The sequence below is a fragment of the Bos taurus genome, chromosome 10 (genome assembly GCF_002263795.3).
Source record: "Bos taurus isolate L1 Dominette 01449 registration number 42190680 breed Hereford chromosome 10, ARS-UCD2.0, whole genome shotgun sequence".
NCBI lineage: Eukaryota > Metazoa > Chordata > Mammalia > Artiodactyla > Bovidae > Bos > Bos taurus.
The window spans coordinates 62,659,184-62,678,000 of NC_037337.1; the positions used below are offsets into that span (position 1 = coordinate 62,659,184).

General features: G+C 42.7%; 1 protein-coding gene and 1 non-coding gene across 17 annotated transcripts in view; one reads left to right on the forward strand and one right to left on the reverse strand.

Annotated features, from left to right (window-relative positions):
* The window catches only part of SEMA6D (semaphorin 6D), a 58,569-nt gene that overhangs the window by 20,564 nt on the left and 19,188 nt on the right, over positions 1 to 18,817 (reverse strand). For 2 of the 16 annotated variants that reach the window (XM_059890398.1, XM_024997536.2), the window contains exon 1: positions 12,950 to 18,068. The exons of 10 other annotated variants lie outside the window; for them this stretch is intronic. The gene's annotated coding sequence lies outside the window, so the exon portion shown is untranslated. Of the gene's footprint in view, positions 1 to 12,949; positions 18,069 to 18,817 lie in introns of those variants that run through there. 4 more of the 16 variants (XM_059890401.1, XM_059890404.1, XM_059890406.1 and 1 more) reach the window with 3 other exon arrangements.
* On the forward strand, positions 13,779 to 13,850 carry TRNAH-AUG (transfer RNA histidin (anticodon AUG)). Its single transcript has one exon. It is a non-coding gene; the product is annotated as a tRNA-His (tRNA).

The window sequence follows — 18,817 nt, forward strand, 5'->3', positions numbered from 1 at the left end:
AGCAGTAGAAGATAAGGTACAGCTTCACAGGCACAGATGCCTCCAAGGAGGAGGAGGGAACCACATTTCTAATGTGTACGTTTATAGTAAAGTACCTACTTACATGAGGTCATTCCTCTCAGTGAGAGAGCAGGGGTACTTGAGTAAGTACAGCTTGGACTTTCTTACATGGGGTTCCCCTTACACTCCTGATTTTAAGCTTAAATATAAAGACAAAAGCTCTTTAAAGGAGTTCAGAGTTGCCAAGATAGCCAGGGTTTGAAATGATAGGATTTAGGAGAAAAGGGAAGTACAAGGAAATGAGCCCCACACTCAGCAGTTGAGTTCACATTATGGGGTTTGCTAGTTATTAAATTATATAAAGGTGTGAATGTAGTTATAATGAAATGCCAGATTTTTGGCAGTCTCAATTTAGGACCCACCAACAAGGTGGGGGGACAGGGGTCCTAGAAATATTCAAAGCCTTTCATTTGGACCTCTGAAAATTATAGTATAGATCTTTAGAGACTGATCAAGCCTTATAAAAACTCACTAAGTCTGGACTGGATGAATGTAAATTCCTCTCCCTCTAGCTATTTACAGAAAAGATAATCACCCAGAGACTATAATTTTTTACACAAAGTGCTCATTCCAAAAGAAATGACAAGACATTTCAAGAACTAAGAGAGAAAAAAGACAACAGAAAATAAGACTCAGGTACTAGAATTCTCAGATATAGTTTTAAAAGCTATGTTTATTTTGTCCAAAAAAAAAAAAAAAAAAAAGATGACAAGATGAAGAATTTCACCAGCTCCCTAGAATCTACTGAAAAAGAATTATTAAACAGAAATTCTCCATCTAAAAAGCACAGAATTACAGCTTTTTGATAGATGTCTTTAGCAACATATTTCTTACAGCTGAAGAAAAGATTAGTGAACTGGAGATGCATTAGTAGAAATGATCAGACAGAAACACAGACAGCAAAAAAGTTGGAAAAAACAGACCAATGAGTAAGAGATACATAAGATCTTGTGAAAAGATGTTATATACGGGAATCCCTGAGAGTGAGGAGAGAAAAATGAATAGAATCAAAATGTGACAAGATAATGGCCGCAAAGTTGATGAAAGACAATATGACACCTATTAAAGGAGTTCTGAGAACTTATAAACACAAAGAAAAAACACACGCATATCCATCATAGTCAAGATGCTAAAAATAAACATTTTAAAAATGTTAAAAGCTAAGATATTTTACTCTCAAGAAGCAAGAATACTGACAGCTGACTTATCAATAGAAATGATGGAATCCAGTAGACCACAGAATGACGTTTTTAAGTGCTGAAGGAAAATACGTTTCCAGCCTAAAATCTTATAATCAGTGAAAATGTGCTTCAAAAATGAAGCGAGATAAGATGTTTATGACAAGCAAAAACCGAGAGATTTATTGTGTAACAGACACAAAATAAAAGAAATACTGAAAGGAAGTTCTTTAAGTACTTAACCTTAAATTTTTCTTCGAAATTTATAAGGTTGGTTAATACAGGTTCTTTTACGGTTAAAGCATAGTGGCCATATTTGGAATTAATGAATCCCAGACAGAGAAACTGATCTATAGTCTATCTCCCATAAAACTATATTAATTCAAAGGAAATGAGAATTCAGAAATAGAGCAGGCCTACTTAATTTTCTCCCCAGTCCAAAGAATTAAAAAAAAAAAAAAACCCACGCTGATTTTAGATCCCTGGCTCTCTTCTGGAAATGCTCCTTCTCAAACAGGAGCTGCTTAGACTCATACTCCCCCAACCTCAGGATCTGAAAGGGGAGTTGCTTCTTCCCAGTTTCCCAGTGCCTTTGGGAAACCTTGGGAAGACCCATACAAATCAATCTGGAGACCTTGAGCTTCTAGCCTTTTACAAAAAAATCTTTTGCTTATTGAGGTTCTTTCCCTCCTCCTTTCTTTTAGCTAATAACTTTCCAGTCACTTTCTCTAAGAAAAACATTTCAAAGACTTTAGCAGTCCTGGTCCATGGTTCCACTCTCAGACTTGCTATTAGTTATAGATTCTTCATCCCCCAGATCACGAAGTCAAGCATTACATGCTTTGATCCCAAACTTTTGTCCTTCTAGCTTGCTTATCTGACTGCTTTCACCATGACAACACTTTCTTCTCATCAGGGCCTTGAGGCCACTTTCTTCTCATCCATTATCCATCCCCAGTCTTGACACTTTATCCATCTTACATGTGATATTCAGTAGTCAATCACTTCAACAACACTTTTGCCTGGACTCTAAACTCCCTCATCCTTTGTTTCTGTGTCAGAGGTTCTCACAAAGTTTCTACTGTGGATGAACTCAGCCTTCTGCACCTGTTCCAGAGCAGCTGAGCAATGAAGTCAACCACAGTTTATGGTAATTTGGTACGTACTAATGTCATAGTTATAAAACTGTGGGGTCCACTATTTTTCTACTAGATTTGCCCACATCCCGAATCAGTAAGTTTAAACTTTCCCCTTTCTCCTCAAGGCCCTTATCTCTTCTCCCTCCTCACTCTATAAATTCTTCCCTCCTACCTGGAAGCTACTTCACCTAGAAAATAAAGCCTTAAGATAAGAACATCCTTATTCCTTCCCCCTTCCTATTACCAAGAATATCAACCTATATGATTCTTCCTCTAGTTTTCCTCCTTTTCTCTTGCTTTAAGAGGATTTCACTCCCCAACTCCTCTCCATGTGCCTTAAATCCAATCCCTGCTGTTTTCCCTGGAACAGAAAAAACAAACAAACAAACATGGATTATGTTTTTCTCTACTGGCATATTCTATAATTTTTTATTGCATAAAAACTATCCATCAGCACTTAAATTTGCTCAAACCGCTCTCATCTCAAAAAAAAAGAAGGTGAAAAAGCTCCATGACCTCAGATCTCTCTCCAGCCGCAACTTACCTCTTTCCTTCCATTCACGGACACTGACAAAAGGTTCTTCATTCTCACTGTCATTATCTCTGCACCCTCCACTCTGCTTTCTCCTTCCTCTGTTCTAGCTCCTCTCTCCATAGTTCCTTTCTAAAAACACTGATGACCTCCAGGTAGCTCAACACAATGGATGGTTTCTAGCTCTATGTCATGGGATCCCTCAGTAACCTAAAACACAGATGATGGTCCACAGCTTTTTCAAGCCCTGGGGATCCTTCCCTTCCCTTCTGCCACATTCTTCTGACCTTTTTACCTACTTTCTGGCTACCCCTTGTTTGTTTCCCATTCATTCTGTAGATGAAGTGAGATGAGGTTTTCAGAATATAAATCCCATCACAGAATTTCATAATCCTCCAGGAACTTCTTATTACTCCTAGGACAAAGTCCAAATCTCTGCCATGAGGCTTTTCCTGATCTGAGTCCTGGCTCCCTCTCCAGCCTTATCTCAAGCCTCTCTCCCTCTTTGCTTGTGTTTCTACCACCTGACCCCGGAATGTGTCAGGTGCTACCTAAATGCCACCAAGTCTTTGCTCCTCTCTCCCTCTGGACGGCCTTTCCTGCCTCCCATCCTTGACCTAATTAAGTCCTCCTAATTTTTTCAGAGCTTGGGGAAGAGTTTTCCCAGTCCCTTGGGGCAAGCATGTCTCACAGTTGTCAACATTGACACAACTGTGAATAAAGTGTAAAGGAAGCAAGAAACAAAAGAACTAATCGTGTGCCCTGAATACCACGAGCTCTGGTAAATCTCTCAGGGCAAGATTAGCATTTTGGATTTCTGTCTGATTTAGATTTATTTAATACTGTTAAAACAACAACGAGAGCAGCAAACCCAGGGAGGACAGGCACCCCGGGTTCTGTTCCCAAACAGCATTTATTCTTTTATTTGAGAGTGCTGTGAACAGCAGGAGAGAACAGGGGTGGACCCGAGGCTGCAGCATAAGGGGTACCATTCATTCCACAGTCTGTGAAATTCCAGGGGGCACTGTCCACATGGCAGTCGATGAGAAAGACGGCCCGCGGAGTTACAGGAGTTATGTCTATGGCTTGACAGCCTCACATGACAAAACGGAAAAGGAGCAATGGGTTTAAGAAGACTGAAAAAGAGCGAAGAGAAGAAAGTTAATTGCTATTCCTTGGAGTCTACCAACACACAGAGGGTTGTAATTGAAGGTCAATTACAAAAGAGAAGTTTATGTTTATAGAGCACTCACATTTCTAGATTCTAGGCAGTTCATTCTGTGTAGGGCTATGGATTTTAATTGGTGCTCAACATCAGTATTTAATGAGAATGGTATGGCAGCCAGGCTGACAGCATAACCTCTGGAGTATAAGAAGATGAGAAGAAGGGATGATGACACGGATTTCAGAAGACCTCTAAGCAGAGTTAGGGGTTCTCTGGGTCCTTCTGAGCAGCGTAGGTAGCTTCTTACATCCAGGCTCATTTAGTGATTCTTGACTGATAGAGTCTCTCGGGAGAGCATTAGCTCTCTCACTTAAGAAATTCTCAATTGACATTCCACCCCATAGCCACCCACTCCTCTTCTGCACAAGGGCTTTGGGACCATGCACCAGGTATGAATAAATGTCTTCCCTGACCCTGGGGCATGAAGAGACGTCTGAAAGCCCCCTGACTTCGAGAGATGGTTCCTCCCTGTACTGTTATGTTAATGACACTTTATAATTAACAACTTACAACACTGCCCCCTGGCACGCTGAGGAAATGGCAAAGCAGCTCTCTGACACCGCCCCCCACCCCCAACACAGATGAAGCCCTGCAGACATGTCAGAATCTAGAAGGATGTGCCTTCTGATGGAGCAGGGAAGAGTCGGTCTGGAGGACTGGAAGCTTGGGACTGGAAGGCGCATCAGGGCTGCTTCTCCCATGGACACCAGCAGCGGGGGCGGAAAGGGACCAGGCACCAGGTCACTTCACTTTGGGGGCTTGAGTTTCTTCATGTAATAAAAGGTAGGTACATTCCAAGTGTAGGAGCACTTTTTCTCAGTCTGTGAGCTCCTTCTGGGGTTGGAGGGCAGATTCTAACTTTCCTGCCTGCTCAGTTAAACATCCTGGTGACTTTTTCTCAGTCTGTGAGCTCCTTCTGGGGTTGGAGGGCAGATTCTAACTTTCCTGGCTGCTCAGTTAAACATCCTGGTGTAACACCCACTGCTCCACATGGCCTTTCCCTGTCACATACCAGCATTTCAAGTGACTCCATCGCAAACTGGGTCCCCCTGATCCTAAGGCTGCCTCCATTACCTCCCCGTCTCTCACCCCCTCTCCAGTCAAACTTCTATGATAAGAAGTCTGAGCTCACTGTCTCCCTTTTCTTACTTTTTATTAAAATTTTAATCCCCCCCCCAGTCTAACTTCAACTCTTGCCCATCAGCTACCATATGGTCAAATCCAAGTCAATTCTCATTTTAAATCTTCTTTCATCTCCCTGAAATATTCAGTCATGTTGGTCCTTCCATCAGATCTTGAAAGTGGACCTCTGGATTTCCTAGTTAACTCCTCATTTCTCTAGCTACTCCATTTCAGCAACCTTCCCAAACTTGTCCAAACGTGCCCACCCTTAGATGTGGTTCTTCATGACTCCAACTGGCTCTTTGGAGATTCACCCACATCACACCCACCTTCTTCACTACCAGCAGTTAACTGATGAATTCTCAACTCCATGTGCCCAGCAGAGACCATACTCCTCAGCTCCAGATCCAGTTGTGCAACTCTCCTGCTAGATATTTTGGCTTATAAAATATAGGCAACTTAAATTTGGAAGGTGCAAGCCTGAAATTCAGGTACTGTGCCTTGACTTATACTCTTGTTAAATTCCCTACAGAGGGCAGGCTCTGAGCTTCAAATGCTTGGGTTCAGATTCATGCATTATCACTTATCAGCAATGTGACCCTGGGTGTGCTACTTTACCTCTCCAAGTCTCAAGTTTTCATGCCTAAAATGAAGATAATTTAGCACTAACATTACAATGATTCAATGAAATAATCTACTCAAAGCACAAAGCTAAATCTCTTGTACTTGGTATAGATGCAACAATTACAACTATTATTGTTGCAATTACTGTTACAACAATTGTTGTTGTTATTTGTATTTCAACATCCTACTTGGTCACTGAAGCCTTAAACCTGGGAGTCACCCTACATCTCCCCTGCCCCACCATCCCATTTTCAACCTGTCAGTACATCCTATTGATTCTCTCTTTTCAACATTCTAGAATCCACTCTGGACTGGTTTCTGCCCTTCTAGACTTCTAGTTGAGTCTCCACAAAGCCACCAGAATAATCTTCTCAAAGTACAAATAGCATCATGTTAATTCCTTGTCTAAAAACTATTTTATGGCTCCTGAAGGCCTATATAATAAAGTCCAAATTCATTTCCAAGATGTACAAGGTCCTCCACAATCTGATTCTTGCTAGCCACTCTGTTTAAGCTTTAGATGCTTCCCAACCTTGATCCTAAAGTAGTGTCTTCTACACACACTGTTCTCCCTCAAAAGCTCTTCCTGAAAATTGTCTACTTACCAGCTCAAAATGTCCCTGGCCTTTGCCACTTTCCCATTCTTCCCATACTCCAAATCCCTCTCTCCCCAGGCTCCTCTGTTTCCCTCAGGATGACTAATCATATGATACTGCGTAAATACTTCTAACACAGAACTTACCACTCATCATGTTACTTATTTCCACATTTTCCCTACTAAACCAGGACTGCTTGAGAAAGAGTACATTGTACTCATCCTGTTTATCCTTTGCATCAGGCACAGAGCCTGGCATGTAAGGAAGTCTTCAATGAGTATGTAACGGATAGAAGAAAAAATAGACAAAGGCTGCACATGTGATTGACTTAGCCGTGATGGCACAGGTGCCTTGGCTTGAATGCTTTGCCACCATTGCCACAAACACCAAGTCTTGTGTCTACTACTTTCCTCTGACAGCACTGGTACATAAGCCTCAACAGCCCCGGGCACTTCTAGGTGCTCCAAAACCAACAGGTTCTTACTAATGGCAACAGATGCCTCTTTTCACACCTTCGCATCATTAACAAACTGCTCTTTAATCCAGGAGGGATGGGCAACACAGGCCAAGACAAGTGATTTCTGTCACCGCCCTCCTACCCCCACACTGAAATTCCTCCTCATTTTACAGTCTTCTAGTACAAGAAAAGGAAAGCAGAGCTATTCCTGAGATTAAAGAGCAGGGCATACAGAGGCAGAAAAGGAAGTCTATTTGACTCCCCACTACCCAACAAGCAAAAATAAAATAAAAACCAGCCTGCCTAATGGCTGCCTGATGCTAGAGACTCTGCAACGGGAAATTCTTTTCTTTGGCTGACAGCCTTTTTTCCAGGTATAAAGTATGTAGAGCTAGAGAGTAACATAAGCCAGAAATCAGTATGAATACATTTATAAGATCTTTCCTTGGGGCTAGATTCTGATAGAAGAGAAAGGTGGCAGCAGACACCGCAGAAGGCAGGAAAGGGCACCCTGCGGGGTATGGAAGCCTGTTGTGTTCTTTATTAATGCCTTGCTTTTATAATCAATGTCTTCCTCAAAGCTGGGTCAGTTTTGTTTATTTTAATTATATTCTACATGCATGAGGAAAGCTGGCTATTTAAAGAAGTTTTCTGAAAATTAAAGTAGCTCTTATGTAAGATTTTCCCTTTAAGCCTAGGTTTTCTTAAAGCAAAGCATAACAATATCTCCATCAGTAATGCTTCTGGTTAAATATTAATAATTCAAAAAGGAATAGCACTTAAAAGGAATTGAGCAGGAAGGGACAGAAAACAGGATCTAACCTGTCTCTGCCAAATTCTAAGCAAATCTGATCAGGAATCCCAGAATTCAACCGCTGATCAGAACCATGGCTCTGGGGAGCATAATTCCAGTGACAACTTGCCTGCAAGATCTTGCCTGTCCGTCCTAACTCAAATTGGGTAACATTTTTAAAGCTAAACCACTCCAGAAACAATCTTCATTTAAAGTGAAAATAACACAAGAAACGAATGAGAGGATGAGCCCCAATCTAAGCAGAGACTATCTGCTAACCAGGCAGACGACAAACCACATCAACTTCTTAAGAGATCAGGTGAACTAGCTTTGTGAAAATACAAAACACAGGAATCATCTACAATTGAAAAGAGAGAGAAAGCAGAAGGTTGCTGTGGCCGAAATGAACACAATTGTGTGTCCTTTCTTCAAGGAGGACCACAAGGCTTCTAAGGCTGACTAGTGGCAAGAGACATGAAAAGCTTTTCCTTTGTTATCTCCTCCAAATGTGTGGTCCCAGCCCGACTTGGCTGTTCCCCTTTGGCCTCCACGAAAGGAACCATTCTAGACAAAGGAAAGGCTCAGGGTTCCAAGGGATGACTGAGATGCCAAGGGACTCAGCCTGTCTTCAGAACATTGGCTTCTTCTAGCAGCTGACCTGCTGAGGCTGCCGTATGGCCTGAGCCATGACATTCAGTTCAGTATAATAGGGTCTGGGCCTGTGCCTGGTTCTTCCCTCCAGGCTGAGATGACAGAAGTAGAGCATGTTTGCTCTGATTCTACTGGCATGTCTGATGCTGCCTCTATGGAGACATAGCTTTCAGTTTCCTCCACAGTGCCTCTTTCTTTTTTTGTTTTTTTTAGGATTTTCAAAGGACGTGAAAAATACCCAGACAAGGAAGGATTGAGGATGGGTTACTGCTCCTATTCCTAGGAAAGAATGAAAAGATAAATTAAGGGACTTAAGGTCCAGGAGTCGTGAAACTAGTGTAGAACCCAGATGTCACTGAAGTCTAGTGATCTACATTGCTCAGCCCTGCCCATGGCAGGGATTCACTCTAACATGAAGAAGCTCAGGTCTTCCTGTTTCATCTTCTGCAAGGCCCCTCACCAGAGGTTCCTAGGTGATGTCATGACTTAAAACAGTTGCTGAAGGGTTTATAGAAGGGTTAAACTTAACAACCAAGAGAAAGAAAAGTGCACTTTAAACTTATTTGTAAAGCCAAAAATTCCTGATCCAAGCACTATGGCTTCCAGATGCCTTTGTATCTGCCCTCCTATTTGAAAACAGTTAACAGCTGCTTGTCTATGAGAAATGTAGAGAATGATTATTAACTGTTCAGAAGGATCTAAAGCATAGCACTACTATTATCTGTATTCCATTCAAGAACTGTGACTTGTTTTTAAAAATCCACTTCCTGGGTGAAAAGTACACGGTTCTCTGCTACTGTTGCAATTTCCTGTTAGTTTATAATCGGTTCAGAACAACTTCTAAAAAATGTTCTTTTGTTCTACTGATGCAAATTAAGTCTTCAGTGAGGGTTCAGCCAGCAGTCCTGGACTAATAAATGGCCCAAGTGAATTTTATGGCCAGAGAAATCTCTGTGAGGGCTCAGTCAGGGCCAGAGTCAGTTTACCTGGGAGTCACCTGGAGCCCTTCGTCTGGGCTCTGAATCTATGAGCTTTAGAAACCTCTGTGTTCACAGAAGCAAAATGGGAGTCTATGTAAATTGATGCCAATTTTTGATTTTTACCAAATCGATTCAACACCCAGAGGGTATGAGCAGTCAGGTCCTTCCTCCTCTGGGCTGGAGCCTGAGTGAGTGCTGAGCAGTGCAGTACCAACTTGCGAACATGACTCTGGAGCCAGAATGCCTAGGGAGGAGATCCAGCTTTGCCACTTAATTAGCCTCGGGCATCGGACACGACTGAGCGACTTCACTTTCACTTTCATGCACTGGAGAAGGAAATGGCAACCCACTCCAGTGTTCTTGCCTGGAGAATCCCAGGGATGGGGGAGCCTGGTGGGCTGCCGTCTATGCGGTCGCACAGTCGGACACGACTGAAGCGACTTAGCAGCAGCAGCAGCAAGCTGCTTAACTGCTCTGTGCTTGTCTCCCTGTGAAGTGGGGAGAATTAGCAGCTCCTCTCAGGGAAAGATGCTGTGAGGACTGGGTGAGGTGCCTAAAGAGGTGAGGTGCCCTGAGCTCCTTTGATCCTGTTCTGTGGTCAGGTGAGTACCAGGAAGGTGCAAGGCTAACCGCACAACCTTGAGGAAGGGCTGTGTGGTTCAAGCTATTGCTGGAGAGAATTATGCCTCAAGTGTTATATGACCTTTATTTACATTTATTCTCACCTCTCCTTATGACTCACCTGAGGGGATGTTAATCTCACCCCAAACATCAAACATATCAAACACACCTGGCGATAACAGGGGCTTGAGAAATCTAGATTCTCCTCTAGGAGCCCAGAGGCCCCACCTCCTCTGGCTTCAGTTTCCTCATCTATAAACAAGGGGTTGGGCTAGAACATGGATGATCCCTAAGGTCCTTCTAAGTCATTAGATTTTATTGATTCTGACTTAGGTGCCTGAGTTGAAAAGGGCTCTTCACCAAAAGGAACAGAATTCCCAATTCACACTTGTAGATTTTTCCTATAGCATTGGCGTTGCCTAGGATACAAAACGCACATGCTCCCTCTGAACCCTGAGACAGGAGAGCTGTGATCACTGCCTCTGATCTGTAACACCAAACCACAAACGGGCTCTGTAGTACAAACCGACAGATGCGTTCAACACAGAACGCGTCTCCACACATGCTGACGTGTGTGGATCTGGCATTCTGACTCCAAGCCAGATGGAAAGGCAGAGGGTGCATTTTTCCCCCTCACACTCACGTGGTCTGGGAAATATTGCCTTTAGATGCTGATCTCTAGCTTCTGGACCCAGGGGTGAGGTGGTGAGGGCCCTCCCTCTGGTCAAAAAGATCATTTTCAATTTCTTTTTTAAATTGAGGGACATGCTTGTGGGAAGTTCAGGTCACATACGCCAGGAACCACTAAGTTTCTTAGCCCTTCTCTGCGTTCCTAGAGGTACTTGGTAGCTGATCTGCTGGAGGTATTTCACGAACTTCTTCTGTGTATATAGGCAGGGATCAGGAACTCCCAGCTCTCAGTGGCAGTCATCCCAGACCAGAGACCATGGGCCATGGGGCTGTTCGCTTTTATAGCATCCTGCACTTTTTAAAGCAGATATACCTTATCTATTTTTGTCCTTAAAGGTTTAAGACAGAAATTATTATCTCCACTGAACAACATGTCAGCTTCATGAGGACAGAAGTTACATCTGTTCTGTTCTCTGCTTTATCTTTACAACCACAACCACTGTGTTGTATGGTACACAGTATCTACTTACAGAATGTTTGCTGAGTGAGTGAATCAATCTTTATTGTAGAGACCAGGAGATCAAGAACTGCTGCAGGTCAGGCTTCTAGATCATCTGTCTCCAGGCTCATTGCTCTATCACCTCAGTGGCTAATATCAGAGAGGCTCAAAGTGGATTTGCACAGAATAAGAAAACCCAGGTTCCACAGTGACATTCAGTGAATTTACAAGTTGTTGTTCAGTCACTGAACAGAGTTCTCCTGACTCTGCAACGCCATGGACTACGGCACGCCAGGCTTCCCTGTCCTTCATTATCTCCCGGGGTTTGCTCAAATTCATGTCCACTGAGTAGGTGATGCCATCCAACCATCTCATCCTCTGCCACCCCCTTCTCCTTTTGCCTTCAATCTTTCCCAGCATCAGGGTCTTTTCCAATGAACTGGCTCTTTGCATCAGGTCGTTAACGTATTGTAGTTTCAGCTTCAGCATCAGTCCTTCCAGTGAATATTCAGGGTTGATTTCTTTTAGGATTGACTGGCTTGATCTCCTTGCTGTCCAAGGAGCTTACGACTATGAAGACCCAAAAGGTCCAGAGGTCAGCATTTGGATCTCACTTCTCTTAGAGGACACCTCTTTTAGTACCCCATTTCTGGGTGTATGAATTCACTGAATTCTAAAAACAACACTGTTTCTCCTGTCTGTTGGCCTTGCACATGCTGTGCCTATCACCTCGGGCGCCCTTCTTGTCCTCCCTTTTGCTTCATGGGGTCAGTTTCTAATCAGAGATCACTTCCCACCAGGCTCTCCCCTCTTTTCCTCCACCTGTTGCCCAAACCTGGGCTCGCCTTTTATCAGAGCACATAGCATACAATATGCTATGTACATGATAATAAATATAGATAAATGTATCTATATAGACTATAGAAAATAAAAATAGAATAAATAAACTTCCTTATTTTCTCAATATTCTCTCCCCCCACCCAGCCTCACACTGTGAATTCCTTGAGTGCGAAGACTATGTCCTTTACATCCATAAATATATTCTTAAAAAGTGGCGGGTACATCGTTGTTTTGTTTTTAATTGGAGTATGATTGCTTTACAATGTTGTGTTAGTTTCTGCTGTACAACAGTGAATCCGCCACCTGTATACATATGTCCCCTCCCTCTTGTACCTCCCTCCCACTCCCCCACCACCCCTCTAGGTCATCGCAGAGCACTGAGCTGAGCTCCCTGGGCTATACAGCAGCTTTCCACTAGCTATCTGTTTCACACATGGTATTGTATACTGTCAATATCACTCTCCCAATTGGTCCCATCCTCCCCTTTCCTCACTACGTCCAAGTCTGCATCTCTAGTCCTGCCCTGCAAATAGGCTCATCAGTACCATATAGGTTTTTTTTTTTTTTAATGTTTATTGATTAGATGAGTTGATAGATGCAACTCTGTATCTTTTGAAGAAAAAAAGAAAACTTACAAAATCTGGGAAGAGCACCTTTCCCACTCATGGTGAACTGCTAGCAATAGGTTACCCCCCGTCACCAAGTAACAGATACACAGCAACACTGAATGATGTTACAGTATGTGGGGAAGGTGGTCTCTTAGATCTGTCCACAGTAAGACTGGGACTTCCACTGATCTTACTATTGCTGGGATAGATATGCAGGACTTTCAATAATGTTCCAGCAATATTCTCTGACCTATTTCCTTTAATGATTAATGCCTTGGACCTGGGGCCCACAGTTCTACCGCTGTCCCAGGCAGCATCCTGGGGAGGTATAGAAAAATAATTGATGCTTTATTCATCCAAACAGGCTGAACACTGTTGAAATTAGCCTGCTTACCTTTGGAGGGAAAAGTGTGGCTGGCGTTCCTTTTTACCATCCACGCTTATCACAAACTCACAGCTCCTTGATAAAAAGGAAAGATTAAAAATTCAGGGGAGATGGAGGGTTGGAGGTCTTTTGTATAAAGGATACAGGGACAAAAGTGGGCTTACAAGGAGATTTAGCAGAGACCTGGTAAGTGGTACTTGGAGAAGAAAGTCAGGAGGGACCTCATAATTTCCTCCAAAGTTGTGTCTACACCAAGCTGGGGGACGGAGAGCTGCCTCTGTCATGCTTTACATGCTAAGGTCCCAGACAGCCCTCAGGGTGGCAGGAAATCAAGGAGCAGCAACCACCAACAGGCATGACCCACAAGCCAAGGGAGATGGGGGCGTTCCTTTCAGAGGTGCCCTAATCCAAAGTTCCCAGGCCCTAAGCTCTGTCTTGAGTGATCCTTTACACCTTCTCTGCTTACTGTGTCTTTTGCAGCATCCAGCCTGCCCAAGGGAGAAGAAATGGAGGCCAGAGGAGCAGAGGGATCCCAGGGCAAGGTTACCACTCACACGTGTCAGATTCTTCAGCCTCCCACGCTCTTAGGCTGGCCCAGTGCTTCTATGGAGGTGAGATAAGGAAGCATCACTGCTGACTAACTGACCATGGTTTTTTAAAGGGACAAGTGAGAAAGTGAGCATAAAAATACTCTGTAGATTGTAAAGGTGCTATACATGTGAAGTAGTAGTGTTATTATCAGTGCTTTATTTAGTTCCAGTCTGCAACAGCATGGTACACTGACATTGCTTCTGCTTTGGTTCAGATGAGTATTATTAACCTTCCTGTTTCCCTGACTTCCCTGGTGGCTCAGATGGTAAAGTGTCTCCCTATGATGCAGGAGACCCAGGTTCGATTCCTGGGTGGGGAAGATCCCCTGGAGAAGGAAATGGCAACCCACTCCAGTACTCTCGCCTGGAAAATCCCATGGACGGAGGAGCCTGGTGGGCTACAGTCCATGGGGTCGCAAAGAGTCAGACACGACTGAGCGACTTCCCCTTCCCCTTCCCTTCCTTCCTTCCCTGGATGCAGCTACTCTGCAAGTTGAGGGCCCTGATGGGCTGCCGACTCTCGTCTCCTGCTGTTCTGTGGACCAGGGACCGTTTCCATGACTTCTCTGATGGCAAGTTCCTACTCATTCCTTAGGACTTTTCACCAGTTTGAACCCTTTTCTGTTTCTTTTTGCAACATTCCATCCATTTTGACTGTGGGTTGACCATGGTAGGAGGTTGCACTGACCATCTACGAGTTTGTCTTTCTAATGAGAGCGAGTTCCTGGAAGGCAGGATCTGAGACTTCTTAGTGGAAATAAGTTCACGGGCCACTACATGAAATATTTCCCATGCCCACTTCTCTAAGAGAGCAGGGCTTGCCTAGTAACATACTCCTTTTTATTTTCATGGGACATACCTGGAGTTCCGAGTAACATGCACATGTTAGAAACTGGAAAAGTGGAGAAGATTCTGAGCACAACAAGCCATGGTTGAATTCTAAGGAAATACTAGGCACTGTGCTAATAAACACTCCTTAGGAAGCTGGTGCTATTTTCCCAAATTTTTAGATAAGAAAATAAAAAGGTAATCTGCCTCAGGTCACAAAACTAAATAGCAGGGCTTAAGTCAGTTGGACTCCAATGTCTGTGGTCTTAATCACGACACCAGAAAAAGATAATGCAGAAGAAATGGAAAGGAGAAGAGAAAGGGGCCTTTTTAATTTATTAAGAAAAGCATAGTCATATTTTTAGCTTGCTTTTATTATTGTTATTTGAAGATGTAAACAGTATTCATGTCTTCTTCTAGTCTAATGACCTAGCAGGTAACTGCAGCAGACAAATAAATAAATACAAGATTTTATGAAACAACAAAATAATAAGAGGACTTTCATGGAGGAAGTGAGCAAAGATCCTGTCTCCCTAAGCCTTGGGAGTTGGTTTCCACCTCTTCTTCCTACCTCCCCTTTTGAAGTGGCTGGGGCCTCTTCCTTACCATCTCTGACCCAGCATCAGAGTCTTCAAGCTGCTTCTGGTGTGTGTGTGAGGTGGGGGGCGAGGTGACAGGGCAGGGGTGCAATGGGGACCCACCTCCAAAATCAGGGAACCTTCTTGTTCAGGTGCTCCTCCCGTGTGGACACAAACTGAGGGTGGAAAGCCCACCAGGTCCCTCTGCTCCTGGGTCTCCAGGGTTAAAGAAAGCTTTCCTTGAGAATCCCTTCCTGGAAATGTCCAGCAGGCCGGGCAGCATGGATGTGGCAGGGAGCACGTAAGAAGGAAAGTCTGAGCCTCTGAAGGCTCGTCTACTTCTTTTCTTTTCTATCATCACTGACCAGTAAGAGAACAGCAGAGAGGAAACTCTTATCCATACTCCATCTCAACCCTGAGAAACGGCTGGAAAAAGGGGGTCAATATGAAGCCCACAGAAGGAGCCATGAGTCAACAGCCCATCTTCTCACTGTGCCTGAGAATAAACACCCTCATACAATTCACTGAGGAAATGGGGTTTAAGGATATTCTGGTTCTACCACCCATTAGCTATGTGACCTTGGAAAACCTACTTTGCCTTGTACCTGTAAAAAATAGAGAACAAGTAGACTATCTTAAAGGACTGTTTAAAGGTTACAGGCTTAATATTCAGAAAACCTTGAAAAGTGTGCAGGCAAATAAGTGGTCTTAGCTATTACGGTTATTGCTGTTAGTATCGTTATTGACATAACTCTGTTTCTGTGTTCCCTGCCCTGTGATAATCTAATCTTTCCTGAAGACCACCTCTGGTGATTTCAGTGTCTTCTATGTTCTAAATTCTCTCTTGGAATCTGCCAGCACATCAGATGCTAAACATTTTACTGGTGTAAATGCACCAAATATACTTAAAGTTGTTATTTTTTTTTTTGAGATGCATCACATATTCAGGCCCACTTCTAATATCTGTCTTAGAAGAAAAGAGCCATGACACAGATGATTAAAAGCCCCGAGACCTGGCTTCCTAGGGAAGGCTGGGGAACGGAAGGAATGCTGCTTGTGGAAAAGTCAGTGAAGAGACACAACTCAATGACTGAATTCCCTGCTGTGGGAAAGGTGAGTTAAACAATTGGAGAACTCATTCCTGGAGTATTCTAGAAAGCAAGGGTAGAGATCAATGCTATAATACCTCCCAGACTATGACGTTTCAAATATTTAGATTCTTAGCCTCTCAAAAACATGGTCCCCAGATATCATCTACCGTTCCCATTTAGAAGTGGGTATACAGATCCCTCCTTTGAGTCTAGGATATGACTTGCCTGAATAGAGAAGAATATGGTGCAACTGATGTTTTGTCACCTGTGGGTCCAGAAGGTAATGAGTGGGCAGCTTCCAATTTCTGTTTCTTCAGATACTTTTTCAACCCAGCCACCATAGTATGGGGCTTCCCAGGTGGCATTAGTGGTAAAAAAAAATCTGCCCTCCAAAGCAGGAGACACAAAAGACTCAGGTTCCATCCCTGGGTTGGGACCATCCCCTGGAGTAGGAAATGGTATCCCACTTCAGTATTCTTGCCTGGAAAATTCCATGACAGAGGAGTCTGGTGGACTACAGTCCATGGGGCCGCAGAGTTGGACACGGCTGAACACACACACACACACACACACACACACACACACACACACCCCCATAGTATGAGAGAGCCCATTCTGTTTAAAATCAGGCCTTCATGAAGAGGCCCATGTAGAGAGAGACTAGACTGTGGGTTAGTCTCTGAGACTAAGGCTCAGCCCTAGTTGATCTCCCAGCTTATAGGCAACCACGTGGGCTTCCCACATGAGTGGGCCAATTGTGAAATGGATCCTCCAGCTCATAACTGAGTCACCCTACTTGATTTAAAGTGGAGCAGTGCTGAGTTATGCTCAAATTGTAGATTTTTGAGTCAGATGAATGATTGCAATTATTTTAAACACTCAGTTTTGCAATGGTCTCTAATGAAGCTAGATAATTGATATACTGCATGTTTTGGGGAGAATTCTTTCCTAGATCCTTTAAGGTACTCGCTGGGGCCTGAAATACTGCTTTGTTTTGCTTTCTCCTCTTGGTCCAGCTGAAGACTGAAATTAGCTGTCAGAGCTGAGTATATGGTAGAGACACAGGAAGCTGCTGGTCAGAATGTAGATGCTAACACAATTCCCAGCCTTCAGACTGTCTAGGTGTCAGCAGGACTAAACTTGTTCCTAAAAGGTCTTGTCTCAGTTTCTAAAAAAACATCAGGCTTCTTGTTAATAATCAGGAATGCAAATTAAATCAACAAGGTACCTTTTACAAAAGGCAAATACATGTCTTTTTTCTGAAGGATAATAATGTTAATTGGAATTAATTGATATATTACACATGGCAGGGTAAAAAAAATTACAACATTTAGAAAACAGTTTGTCAGCGTGTACACACATGCTCCCATCCATGATGCTAACAATACGAACCCTGATTCAGTGATTTTTACTTCTTATACTTTATCCTAAGCAAAAGATCTAAAGAAGAACAAGGAAGATGCTTATTTAACATGGAGAAGTAGTAAAAATAAAAGTACATTATACCAGGCTCATGGAATATCATGCGACCACTAAGATAATAATAATGAAGACCAGTAATCCTTAGTTTATGATGTGATACCAAATGGGGAAATCAGAGTGTAAAATTATATGTTCATTAATTACAACTCTATAAAAACAGAGATACATATTGGCAAATGTTAAAAGGGAATAAAGGCAAAATGAGCTATTTTAGGATTTTTCCCTTTTAAGAATAATACTTTTAACACTATAAAAGGAGAGATTGAGCGATGATCCATTAAAAATATAAAATCACTCTCCAACCCAAATAAGCTAAACATTTTCCTGATGAAGGCAATTATTGACCTGTTGACCAAAGCCAAGAACAAATACTTGGATCCTATGGAATCTGTCTCTTAAAACATTATTTTAGATGATAATGTCTTAGAAAATAAGTCCTCTATAATTTTATATATCATTTTTACACTCTGGGCATCTAATAAAAGAAAATGGAGGTAATTCAGAGATTTCAGTTAAGTTAGCATATCATAATTTTGGCTTTGCTTCCCACCCTGCGCCACTGCGCCCCCCTCCCCCACTTTTAACCTTCAGTTTTTTCTTTCCTAGGTTTCCAAAATATAAAGTGCTAAAATAAAACCAGCAACAACAGTTTCTACTTTTAAAGTGAACTTTAATCTGATTTTCACAAAGATACATCCCAATTCAAAATCACTGCTGTTCTCCTGGTGCTAGTAAGATGGTGTTTGTCTTTTGCATTAAAAATTAAGAATTCTAGTCACATAGGAGAAAGAAAACCTGGTTTAGACTTCTCAGTGATCAAATGCATGCCAGTAAAAGCAAAAGAATAACTGGTTGCAATTGTGTCCTTGGATATTTAAAGCCAAACCCATTTTCACCCTGGTTGTTTAAACACTGGCTTTAAGGTCTCCTTTCTCTATCCTAAAAACACGCACAGGAAAATGCAGAAGAAAGACCTGGCTCACTCAAATTTCAAACGTCCTCTTAGAGCCCGGTGAGCGGAGTGGCAAGAAGTAAGGATGACTTCTCTGCCAGCCTTCTTGCTGGGGTCATCAGCCTACTTCACCATGAGCCACATAAGTGCCAATTCTAAGCATTAAACATACTTTTATTTGTGTGTGTAGCCAAACATTAAATATACATTTTTCTAAGCTAATGTCCAAGCAGAGCAGTTTATAATTTTCTTTAAAAGATAAATGGCTGCAGGAACACTGAATCCATTTCAGAATTTGGTCGCATTGAGCCATTTTTCTTAGTCATAAAATAAATTCCATAGTACAGAAAGATAAT